The sequence below is a fragment of the Papio anubis genome, chromosome 6 (genome assembly GCF_008728515.1).
Source record: "Papio anubis isolate 15944 chromosome 6, Panubis1.0, whole genome shotgun sequence".
Taxonomy (NCBI): domain Eukaryota; kingdom Metazoa; phylum Chordata; class Mammalia; order Primates; family Cercopithecidae; genus Papio; species Papio anubis.
The window spans coordinates 62,126,156-62,139,553 of record NC_044981.1 but is presented as its reverse complement, the minus strand read 5'-3'; the positions used below and the strand labels follow the sequence as shown (position 1 = coordinate 62,139,553).

The 13,398-nt window shown below is 35.6% G+C and overlaps 1 long non-coding RNA gene across 1 annotated transcript in view; it reads right to left on the bottom strand.

Annotated features, from left to right (window-relative positions):
• Positions 1 to 11,414, bottom strand: part of LOC110743087 — a 35,600-nt gene extending 24,186 nt beyond the window's left edge. The window contains exon 1 of the long non-coding RNA XR_002521597.2: positions 10,409 to 11,414. This is a non-coding gene — a long non-coding RNA (uncharacterized LOC110743087). The remainder of the gene's footprint in view (positions 1 to 10,408) is intronic.
• Positions 11,415 to 13,398: the final 1,984 nt, after the last annotated feature.

Here is a 13,398-nt window from a genome sequence, read left to right as displayed (position 1 = left end):
GTTGTTTGAGCCCATTGAATAACCTGGGTATTAGTCCTTTGTCAGATGAATATTTTGCAAGTATTTTTTTTTCCCATCCTACAGGCTGACTCTTCATTCTGTTGTTTCTTTTGCTAGCCAAAAGGTATTTAGTTTAAAATAGTCTTATTTTTCTACTTTTATTTTTATCTCATGTGCTTCTAAAGTCTGACCCACGCAGTCTATGCCTATACCAATGTCCTGAAATATTTTTCCTGTTTCGTTCTGATAGTGTAAAGTTTGGGGTCCTCTGTTAGAGTCTAATCCATTTCGAATTGAGTGTTGTGTATGGCGAAGGATTAGGATTTGATTTCATTCTTCAGCATATGGATATCCAGTTTTTTCAGCATCATGTATTGAAGAGAGTGTTCTTTCCACCAAGCATAAAAGCCATTTGAGATCTTTTGCGGTTTCATGAAATTTTAGAATTTCTTTTCTATTTCTGTGAAGAATGTCATTGATATTTTTATAGGGATTGCATTGATTCTGTAGATTGCGGTAGATAGTATGGTCATCTTAACAATATTCATTCTTGTGATCCACGAGCATTGATTGTATACATTTGGGTGTTTTCTTCTCAATTTTTTTCATCAGGGTTTTGTAGTTTTCCTTGTAAAAGCCTTTGACTACCTGGGTTATTTCTTTCTAGTTATTTTTTTCATAGCTATTATAAGTGGAATTTGCTTTTGGATTTCTTTTTAGCTAGTTTATTATTGGTGTATAGAAAGGCTACATATTTTTATATGTTGATGTTGTATCCTGCAACCTTACTGAATTTCATTATCAATCTAAGTTATTTGATGAAATCTTCACGTTTTTCTATTTAAAAAATGATATCGTCTGCAAAAATTGACAGTTTGACTTCCTTGTTTCAAATCTGGATGCCTTTTGTTTCTTTATCTTGCCTGATTCCTCTGGCTAGGACTACCAGTATTCTGCTGAATAAGAATGGTGAAAATGGGCTTACTTTAGGTGTTCCAGTTCTTACAGGAAAGGCTTTCAGCTCTTCCCTGTTCAGTATGATGTTAGCAATGGGTTTGTCATAGACAAACTTTATTATTTTGAAGTAAGCTTTTTCTATGTCTAATTTATTTAAAATTCTATCATGAGAAGACCCTGAATTTTATCAAATGCTCCTTCTATATCTATTGAGACGGTCATATGATTTTTGTCTATTATCCTGTTGATGTGATATATCACATTTATCAATTTGCTTATGTTGATACATCCTTTCCTCCCTGGGATAAATCACATTTGATATAAATGTATTCTCTTTTGAATCGTATTGTTGGATGGGTTCATTATGCTAGTATTTTGTGGGGATTTTTGCATCTGTATCGTTAGGAATATTGGCCCTAATAATAAAACCATTTTTGTTTTTTGATGTGTCCTTCTCTGACTTTAGTATTAGGGTAACAGTGGCCTCATTGAGTTAATTAGGGGAAAAATTCCTCCTCTTCAATTTTTTGTAATAGTTTGAGAAGTATTAAAGTTAGTTCTATGTTAAGAGCTTGGTAGAATTTAGCAATTCAGTCATTGTTCCTGGCCTTTTCTTTGTTGGAAAACTTTTTATTACTGAGTCAAACTCATTTATTTATTATGTGTCTGTTCAGGTTTTCTGTGTCTTCAAAGTTCAATCTTAGTAGATAGTATGTGTTCAGGAATTTATTTGCTCTAGCTTTTCCAATTTGTTAGCACATAATGTTTCATAATCGTCTCTAATGATCCTTTGTAATTCTGTGGTATCATTTTTAAATGTATTCTTTTTTTGTTTCTGATTTTGTGCATTTGGGTCCTCTTTTTTTGTTCTTGGTTGTCTAGCTAGCAGTTTATCAATTTTAAAAATACCTCCTTTTTTGTTCTGCTAATCCTTTGTATTTTTTTAGTATCTATTTGTTCAGTTCTGCTTTAATCTTTTTTTTTTTTTTTCTTCTGCTGATTTTCAGTTAGATTTGTTCTTGCTTTTCTAGTATTTTCAGGTGTATCATTAGGTTGTTTGTTTGAAATTTTTCTCCTTTTTCGATATAGGCATTTATTGCCATAAACTTTCTGTTAGCACTGCTTTTACTATATCCCATACGTTTAGATAAATTGTGTTTCCATTTTCATTTGCTTCAAGAAATATTTTTAAATTTCTTTATTGTCCCAATTGTTATTCAGGATCTGTAGTCTAATTTCTGTGTATTTGTACCATTTACAAAATTCCTCTTGTTACTGAGCTCTAATTTTATTCCATTGTGGCCTGAGAAGATATTTTGTTTTGATTTGAAAACCTGTGCTAAGACTTATTTTGTGAATTAGTGTATAGTTTATTCTGATGAATGTTCCACATGCTGATGTATGTACACTCTGCAGCTATAGAAAAGTATTCTTTAAATATCTGTTTGGTCTATTGATCTGTAGTGTAGTTTAACACTAGTGTTTGTTGATTTTCTCTGTAAACAATGTAACCAATGCTGAGAGTCAGTTGTTGAATTCCCCAACTATTATTGTATCCGTCTACCTCTCCCTCTCTTTTTCGATATAATAATATCTGCTTTATATATCTGAGTCCTCCAGTGTTGGGTTCCTGTATATGTAGAATTGTTATATGCTTTCTGGATTGATCCTTTTACTATTATACAATGGCTTTATTTGTCTCTTTTTACAGTTTTTGACTTAAAGTTTGTTTTATCTGATATGTATAGTTCCTCATGTTCACTTTTGTTTTTCATTTTTGTGTAATAATTTTTCTATCCCTTCATTTTCAATCTATATGTTTCTTTACAGGTAAAGTGAGTTTCTTTTAGGTAGCATGTAATTTTTTAACCATTCAGCTAGCCTGCTTCTTTTAAATGGTGAATTTCATCCATTTACATTCAAAGCTATTATTGACAGATAAGAACTTAGTCTGTCTTCATCTGTCATTTGTTTTATATATCTTTTGTTTCTTCCTTTCCTATTGTTTATCACTGTGGATTGTTTTATGTATCTTGTGTTTCTTCCTTTCTTTCCTATTGTTTATCACTGTGGATTGATCATTCTCTGTAGTGATATCATTTGACTCTTCTTCTTGTCCATTTTGTGTTTGTATTTCCAGTGAGCTTTACTTTCTTGTATTTTCACAATGGTAAATGTCATTCTCTTACTTCCAGCTTTGTCAGGCCAGTCAACTGGTGATGAATTCCCTCAGCTTTCAGGAAAGATTTCATTTTTCCTTAATTTTTGAAGAATAGCTTTCTGGGTGTAGTATTCTTGCCAGATAATTTTTGTCTTTCAGCACTTTGAATATAGCTTTCCATTCTCTCATGACTTGTAAAGTTTCTGCTGAGAAATCTGCTTTTAGCCAGATGGAGATTCCTTTATATGTGACTTGATGCTTTTCACTTACTGTTTTTAGAATTATTTCTTTGTTTTTGACTTTTTACAGTTTGACTATAACTTCCTTGAAAAATAAGTTTTGGGGTTGAATACATTTGGGAATCTTTGAGCTTTCTGTATCTGGATGTCTATATCTCTTTCAAGACTTAGCTTTTTTTTTAGCTATTATTTTGTAAGAGAGAGTTTCTATGTCCTTGCTATTTTTTTATTCTTCTGGAATTTCCATAATTTAAATATCTGTTCACTTTATCATTCCCCATATATCAGGAACACCATCTTTTTTCTATTCCTTCCTTTTTTTTCTGTCTATGTTATTTAAAAACATCTGTTTTAAAGTTCAGAAATTCCTTTTTTTCTGTTTTGATATATTTCTGAAGCTCTCCATTATATTTTTATTTCATTCAATGTTTCAGTTCCAGATTTTCTATTCCTTTAATGATATCAATCTGAGATCATAAATTGTTTCCCTGACTCCTTTATATTGTTTGAATGTTTTTCCTCATATCTTACTAAACCAATTTAATATTATTTTGAATTCTTTTTTAATTATTTTAAATAATTCATTTTATTTAAAATATGTTACTGGAGAATTATTGAGTTTCTCTAAAGATGTCATTTTCTTGTTTTTTTATGTTTCATGTATCCTTATGTTGATGTCTATGCATCTGGTGTCACAGTCACTTCTTCCATTTTTACAGATTGGCTCATCGTCAGCTTTTTCCTATAGATGTATTTATAGTGTTGATTGGGTAGTGTTCTGGTTTTGATTCTGGGTTGGTGCAGTAGTATAGTCTTTGAATGATTTCTTATATTATTATATTATATTATATTATATTATATTATATTATATTATATTATATTATACTATATTATAATCTGTGAATTTCTCAGTGGCTTAGGCAGTGGTTGTGAATGGAAGTTATTCCCCAAAAGGCTTGTGCAGGTGCTGCAGTGGTGGATGGAACAGATCAGCCCCCAGTACCACAGACAATGTTCACAGGTGCCAGCAGCAGTGAGCAGGGCCTGCCCTCATGTCCCCCAGTGGTGTGCACAGGTGGTAGGGGCAGCAGATGGGATGGGTTGATACTCATTCACCTGGATGGTGTGCTAGGGCAGTGGCAGGGCTGGCAGTGGCAGGGCCAGCATTGGCAGGTCAGAACTCTTCTCCATTTGCCTGATGGCGTGTGCAGACAGATCAATATCCTGGCCCTCAGGTGGGGCACCTGGTACTGGCAGGAGTGAGAGGTGGCAGCATGGTTTTGTCCTCAGGCTCCCAGATGGCATTCACAGGCATCTCCTGTGCTGGACAGGGCAAGTTGATCCCTAGGCCCTTAGACAATGGATACAAACACCACTGGCAAAGGCTACAGAGTGAGAAGGCCTGTTCTCTGCCCCCAATCTCTCATGGTGTCCATGGGCCCTAGCTGCAGTGCATAGTGCAGATGGATCACCAGGCCCCTGGATGGCACACTAGGGCATTGGCAGTACTGGCGGCGGGTAGCGTGAACCTGTCCTCAGAGTCCCAGATAGTACACATGGAATCCAGTAGCAACAGGGATTGTTGAACCTATTTCCAGGCCCCACTGCAGGTGCATGCTAATGCCATTCGCACGGGGCATGGCAGGTTAATCCCTTGTCTCCTGGATGGTGGTGGCAGAAGGTGGGAAAACCTGTCCTCAAGCCCCCTGGTGATGCAAATGAGCACCTGCCATGTTAGCAGAGTGTATCAATCCCCAAGCCTCCACAAGGTGCACTCCCGGTGGCAGCAGTGATGGCAGGAGGTGGAGTGGGTCAATCTTCTGGCTCCCAATATGGCATACATGACCACCAGCAATGGCAGGCAGGTAGGGCCTGTTTCAGGCCACAGAAAGGTACCTCAATGGGTTGGTATTGAGGACCCCAAAGGCACGTGTTGGTGTATGGGGACTCTGCTGCTGGGGGGAGGGAGAAAATGGTGGTTGTTACCAGTGGCAACAGTCCAAATCAGGCAGCTGGGAGACTCTGAAAAGGGCATATTTCGGCTCATTTAATCCCAGGGGCAGCATCCCTGGTACTCTGTACCAACTATTATTCCGTAGGCTAAAGCTATGGGGATCCAGCTGCATTGCTGAATCCAGCAAGTGTTGCAATGCTGTGGCCCTCTGGAAGGATGTAGGGAGATGTCAGCAGGACTCCAAGGATGTGAAGAGGATGGGGCTACTGGGATCCAGGGCAGAATATAGTCTGGTAGGGAATGGGCCCTCAAAATGGCACGGTGCTTCAGCTGCCTGGGTCTCGGTAGAGGTGTGGGACCCAGCTTGATCTACCTCTGAAACAATGTCGTTGCATGAATTCCAGACAGATTTTTATCCTAGTTTCAGGATTCATGAGAGGTGAGGTGCTCTTCCGTGGCTGGGATTGCAAGAGTCTCTAGTGGAAATGTGTACCACTGAGGATTAGTGGAAAAGCAAGAGGATCTCTTGCTTACCTTCTCCTTGCACTGGCGAGTTTTTCCTGGATCTGAGTCAGTCTCCATTAGGCTACTGCTTTACTTCCCTCTCCTTCCATACCTCGAAGGGCCCTGTCACTTCCCTGCCGAATTGCAGTGTTTCTTAGATACCTTATTTCTTGTGTGATTATCTTCTTACTTGCATAAATTCCAAAGAAGTTTTGGAAATTCTTTGCCCAGAACGCCAGTGTTGGGCACCTCTAGTCAGCCATCTTGAATCGAAGTCTCTCAAACATATTAGTAATTGGTTTCCAGAAGGAGAGTACATAGATAATCTAGATATAAAATATCTAATATGAAAAATATTTAAGAATTTCCCAAAGCATCATTAATTATAGTAACTTCAAAATGTAATTTTAATGACATACCTCATTAAGTACTAAAGGTATTTCACCATGCTCAGATAATTGTATTACCAATCCTTTCTTTTCTGATATCAGAGATTTTCTGTATCAACTAAACTTTCTTTATCCACACCTATGTAAAATGGGAATCTAAATAGAAATGTTTTGCTATAGTTAGAAATATGCATGTTAATATTTGGGTTGTAGTTGTACATCCAAATCAAGATGTTTTGCTAATGTGTGTTATAGTATTTTTGATGTATGTTTGTTTGTCTACCAAACATTGAAATATAGCATTCCTTTTCTCCCACCACCCTTAACTCTTCCCATAAGAAATGTAAACTTGGACTGCAGTACACTCAAAGCACGTGAGTTTAATCACATATCACCCTAAATATTTGATAGATACCTGCAATTTATGTCTACATTGTGTATATATTAATTATCTAGACTAGGCAGAGTTTCTTTAAATTACCTAAGAAATCTCTAACCTAAATCATCCTTAGAATGTGTCCTCAGTGGATTGTGTCTGGCTCTTGTGAATGAAATGAGTGGCTGTCTATTGTTCTTGTCCTTTAGAATTGAAGAGTAACTGTACTTTAGCAATGAATTTCATCTGAAAAAGTAGTTTTAAATAAGTAAAAATACAGTCACCAGTACAATATGGTTATATAACCTACTACTAAAATAATTAACTTGTGAACCACAATTTGGTCCTGACTCTCTTGGTTTTAAGATATAACTTTCTTAAATTTCATTAATATTCATTACCAATTACTAAATAATATTTATATATCAGAAAAGATATTTAAGTGTCATCATAGGCCAGTGTTCAATATCTCTTATATATGTGCCAAAGCATATCATAAAATTACATTCTCTCCGGAAAACTCAGAAATCCCCCAGGTCTCCCTGTCTCTCTCTCTCCATCTGGCATTCTACCCTATTACTTGATACTCTCTGTGTACCACCACTGTGGAACCTCTGTCCCTCTATTACTAAATCTGCTTTGATCACTCCCTCCACTTGGGCAGCAGGAGGGTTAGGACCATGTTCCTGATATCAAGTACATCCATGCAGGACAGACTACGCAGTACCTGGGGAGACTATTTTTTTTTTTTTCTGATTTGGTGTTTGCCTTTTTTGGGGGGTGATTGTGATTTTCTAGAGGTAAAATATTCATGAAGTGGACAATGCTCTGTGACATTATGAAAAAAAATTGAGTTTTCATTAAGAACAACATGGCTGGGACCATTTTTACTTCACTAATTTTTTATTCTATGCACTGCTTCTTTGATGTCCTTTCTTTGGCCTAACCTTTGTGTTTCAGTTTTAATCTCAATTAAAGAGAAGAAGTGAATAGACAGAAATCTGTTCAATTTTGACTAGAGATTCATTTTTGGTTCATTTCACTCAAGTGCACAGTAAGTCGTATTATCATGGATTAGAGTGAAAGGAGAATAGACCACATTTTTTAGTTCATTTAGCACAGTGTATAGTAAATAATGTCCTCATGGTCCAGATGAAATCAAGATTAATTTCATTATATTTATGACACCTTTACAATTAATAATGTCTATGTAATTAATAAATCTTTTTCCAAATCATATGCTAAGTCTATCATCTATAAGTATAAAACCCCATGAGCTCTGCCTTTGGAAATAAAAAAAAAGAAAGAAACAAAGCAGAAACATATTATGCCAAAGAACATTTTGGAAGAAAAAACAGACACATAATTCATGTGTCAAATTTGTAGATATTATTTCACAAGTCTCACTCTGTCGCCCAGTCTGGAGTGCAATGATGTGATCTCGACTCACTGCAACCTTCGCCTCCTGGGTTCAAGTAATTCTCTGCCTCAGCCTCCCGAGTAGCTGGGATTATAGGTGCCCACCACCACATCTGGCTAATTTTTGTATTTTTAGTTTCACCATCTTGGCCAGGCTGGCCTTGGACTCCTGACCTCGTGATCCATCCTCCTCGGCCTCCCAAAGTGCTGGAATTACAGGCGTGAGCCACTGTGCCCGGCCGATATTCTTATAAAGAAAAAGGTAATATGAAGCAGATTACTGAGGTCAATGAGAAAGACTCTTTACAGATTAAAAGAGCACTTATTGATTTAACTCTAGACTTTCTAATAGAAGCAAATTTTATAAGCTTTACTGTATATGCCAGATGTGAGATTTTAATATTCTTCTATTTAATATTCTTCCTTTGATTTTTCAGTTATATGTTTCCCAAAAGAAGCAGGGATTGTCTACCTATATATCTTAAATAAATTTATATGCTGCATTTTACTTTTATTAGAACCACATCCAAATTTACCAGCCAAAAACCCTTTTTTCTCTCTCTCTTTAGTAATACATAAATTTAAATAACAACAAAATCTGTTTTCTTGGAATAGCAGATTCATGAGATGAGATAACAAAAGATACTTATCTCTTCCTTTTTATTTTTTTTATTAATTTTTTTTTTTTTTTTTTGAGACGGAATCTCTCTCTGTAGCCCAGGCTGGAGTGCAACGGCGCGATCTCGGCTCACTGCAAGCTCTGCCTCCCGGGTTCACGCCATTCTCCTGCCTCAGCCTCCTGAGTAGCTGGGACTACAGGCGCCTGCCACCGCACCCGGCTAATTTTTTGTATTTTTAGTAGAGACGGGGTTTCGCCGTGGTCTCGATATCCTGATCTTGTGATCCGCCCGCCTCGGCCTCCGCTGAGTGTAATCCACGCTGAGATTACAGGCGTGAGCCACCGTGCCCGGCCTATACTTATCCCTTTCTATCACAACTACTGTTACCTAGAGTCTGTGAGTTAAGAAGATGTGAAATACACTAAATTTCCTTAATGATTAGGTCTCAGGTAGATCTTCATATTTGGCAGATGAATCTGGTAATCTCATGCAAAACGTGGCAGCATATTCAAAAATGTTAATCAAATGTTATTACAGGTTCTGTTGTCTAATTATGCAATCAGTCAAATATTTCACTCTCAAGGAAAAAGGTAAAGCAGACTGATCATAGGAAGGGTAGGATAGTGAGGACAATGGTCTCATGCAATGTGCTCGTGGTAGGTAACCTTCCACTAATGAGGAAAATTTGCCCCAAGAATAAAATCAATTTTTAAAATATACATATATGTTCTAACAAAAAAAAGAGATTGGTCATATTTGATTAAAAATATGCACTGGTAATGTATCTAACAATGAGCAACAATGAATATTGTGCTTGGCAGAGTTCACAGTTAGCAAAACTTGCCATACTTTTTCTTGCTAATTGTGTTGATACTTAGCAGTCTTCATTGACATTGGAAAAATTTTCAGTACCCACAATTTTTGAAAAATAAAAAAAGTTTAAGCCAGAAAAGAAAATAAGCTAAAAATCAGATTATATTTCTTATTAACTTTACTGTGGAAGGAAAACAGATGGTTGAAATATTAAGGCCTTACTCAGTAGCTGTTCACTGGAAGAGCTCAGAGCAAATTCTTAGTAGATATACTAGTATTTATGTGCTTTAGTGTAATCATAGCTTTAGGAAAGCAATTCAGAAAACCTAAGGGAGGTGAACCAACGAGCCTCTTGATTGTCATTTATTGTGCAGTAGAGAATGACCACAGATGGGAAAAGAAAACATGTATTTCCTGCAGGGTAAAGAATGAAAGAACCAGATAATTTCTTAATCGTCCAGAAGGCCAATAGCTAGCACTTAAATTTTGACCAACATGGATCTTCTAATATTAGGAATGAATTATTCACATAATATAAGAGCAAGTTCACGTACACACACACACACACACACACACAAATTGAGCAAGACTTAAAGCTTCCGTTTTATAAACAAAGTCTCATATTTTGTTGAATTAATAAACTTTTAATGAGTGATAAAATTTATAAAGACAGAGAGTGAGATAGTGATATGCTTATGGCACAAAATGTCCAGATTCCCTTTTAGAGATACTAAATATAATAATTCTATTTCTCAGTTTCCAAATTTAGCATGCGAACAAATTTTTGTATGATTTTTGTTTAAATAAACATATGTCTTATTTGTGCTCCCAATGCACCAAAATAATTGAAATTTTAAACTCAGATTTTTTTAGATATTGTGATACCAGGGCTATGGCAAGGTTTTGTCCTTAATGAAGTTGTGAAGCTGCTGGGGAAATGCATTGGTCATGTCTCATCGTCCCACTCTAGTCTTACCTCACATTGCCGTTCTTTTGCCTCATACGTTCTTTGAGATGCAGTGGTCCTGTGTTAATTTGGGGTCATTCTTGGGACATCATAGTCTGTAGTGAATCTGGGACATTTAGTACCTAGAATACATTTTACCTGGGTGTGAAATTAAGCCATTACCCTTTGAGAACTTGGAATCTCCCAAGACACTGCCTAGGCTGCTAGTGCTTACAGAACTCACTGTCTTCTGTATTCATTGTCCAAGTGTTCTCTAAAGAACACTGACACTTCAGAATATCCTTTAAGTCAGTTTCTTGGCCTTTTGTGTGCCTACTATAGACTCCCTTGGCATTCTAATTATACATATATATATAATTCTAATGATATGATATATATCATTATATATAATATCGTATGTGTATATATATGAACGGATACCATCTCAGGATGCTATAAATACATTTTCAGAAACAAAAAGGCCAATTATATTGAAGTGCATTATCAAAATATTATAAACATATTTGTGATGATATAATCTGAGTACTTCCACGACACATTAATGAATATGATGGATATAGAAGGAGAGCTAGTAAATCTGATGATTTTGAAGTAGTAACAATCATCACGATTATTTTGAGGTAAATGTATTTTCTGTTGGTAATAAAGTCCCAAATACTGCTAGGACTGTTTAGATTTGTTTCTACATTCACAATGGATATAAATGCTAAATAGAAGTTAGGGATAAGTGGCGAAAAAAAGTAAGACTTACAGATTGATGTTCACAGAACCCCTAAATTCTCATCTGAAGGTCCCAAGTTAAGAATCTTCTCTTTATATGGTTTATGATTTTACAAAACACAAAAAGAATAAGAAACCTCCTCTTGTGTCATCTTGCCACTCCAAAAATATTACCTGAGGTAGGGTATTGAAAAAGCTGGCTTTCTGAGTAATCAGTAAAAACAGAAAATTAAAATGAAGACAATTCAATGTATTACTGCATGATATATATATACACACACAGACACACACACATATATACATAAAATATATTTATATATACATATATATGTATTACTGCATAATACATATATAAATATATAATATGTAACATATAATATTTATATATATATATATATTCAGATCAAGGTCTCATCCCACCATCCTCCCTTCAAAAAGTAATCCCTCTGTTGCATATCACTAAATTATGAAACATGTCAGACACATGACTAAAAATACATCCTTATAAATGGACAAGGGAACGAGCAAAGTTGATAATCCTCACTCAGTTAAACACTGTTGCATAAATCATCACAATTCCCATATCTTCCCAATTTTCAAGGTGTTTCTTTCTCATTATTAGTTACAGCACCCAGAGGAGTCATTTGTTTATGTCAGACTCCTCTGAGCACCACTCCCACATAAGACTGCAGCTCATCTTATTCTGATGTGGATTATCCATTAGCATCACCTTCTCAAGGCTTTGACACTTGATTTTCATAAGTTATATTTTGTCCTCTGCTGACAGAATCATTGTCTCCTGCCCCATGTTATTCTTTTCTGTTTGTTTTTAAATTTTTATTTTTTTATTTTTGTGGGTACATAGTAGGTATATATATTTTTGAGACGCATGACATATTTTCATAACAGCACCCAATGCATAATAATCGCAACATAGAAAATGGGGTATCAATTTCCTCATGCATTTATCCTCAGCATTATAAAACATTCAGTTAGAATATTTTAATTATTTTAAAATGGGCAATTAAATTATTTTTACTAGACTCATGTGGTTATGCTCTCAATTTCTAGGTATCATTCATTCTAACTATTTTTTTAACCCATTAAACATTCCCACCTCCCCTCAACCCCCGACTACCCTTCCCAGAATCTAGTAACCATTCTTCTACTCTCTTTCTCCATATGTTCAATTGTTTTGATTTTTAAATCCCACACATAAGTGAGAACATGCAATTTTTCTTTCTGTGCCTGGTTTATTTCACTTAATATAATGACCTCCAGTTCCAACCATGTTGTTGCAAATGAAAGAATCCCATGCCTTTTTAGGGATGAATGGTACTCCATTTTATATAAGTACCATATTTTCTTTCTTTCAAAAAAAAAAAAAGTTAGTTTAATTTCTGGGATACATGTGCAGAACATGCAGGTTTGTTATTCTTGTGAACATTCACATCACTGACCACAGAGAGGTGTCAAGAAGGAGTGACATTACAGTTTATTTAGGGTCTGCTGTTATCATGGGCTAGGTCTATAATCAGGAAGGCACTCTTTTTAATCATATCATCCTGATTACACCTCAATTATCTTTAAATTTAGCAAGTGTCATCCTGAAATAATATGGACCTTTGGAAGTCAACTCGTGCCTTGCATATGTTATAAGCATGAAATTGCTTTGAATGTTCAGAACCGTCATTCCAATCTTGGTGTTCTACTTCCTCCAATATAATTAATCTCTGTTTCTTCTCCACAGAACCATTCTACACTTAGATATAAGGAAGGGCACAGAGTTGTCACTATTTAAGTTTGGTGAGTTCCCAGTGAGAGGTCTCAATATCCATACTTTAATTTTAGATGAAATTTAATCCTAATTTTCTGCTTAATTTAGTATCCCATGAGAGCCTGTCTACTTTTCTCTGAAATATAGATGGAAGTTAAATTTGATGTGAAGTGGGGTGAAGTGTTTACTATGGAAAGAGTTGAGAAAGAGGAAATAAAAATGTCAGCTCTAGGAATACTCAAGCCAAGGTTACTTTCTCCACCAAAAGTAAATGTGAAGAAATAAAGAGCTGATGTTGAGAATATATTGCATCAACAGTTGACGTCAGATTTTTACTCATTTCTTGTTATATTCCTTGGTTTGAGATAATCACAGAATCAAAAGTGGGGAATTTTTAATAGACTATTTTAAGTGCTTTTCTTTTTCAATAGACAGTGCAAGGTTTTTCCAAAGATAAAAGTAGGAGCTAAGGAATGTGTATATAATCAAATGATACTGAATT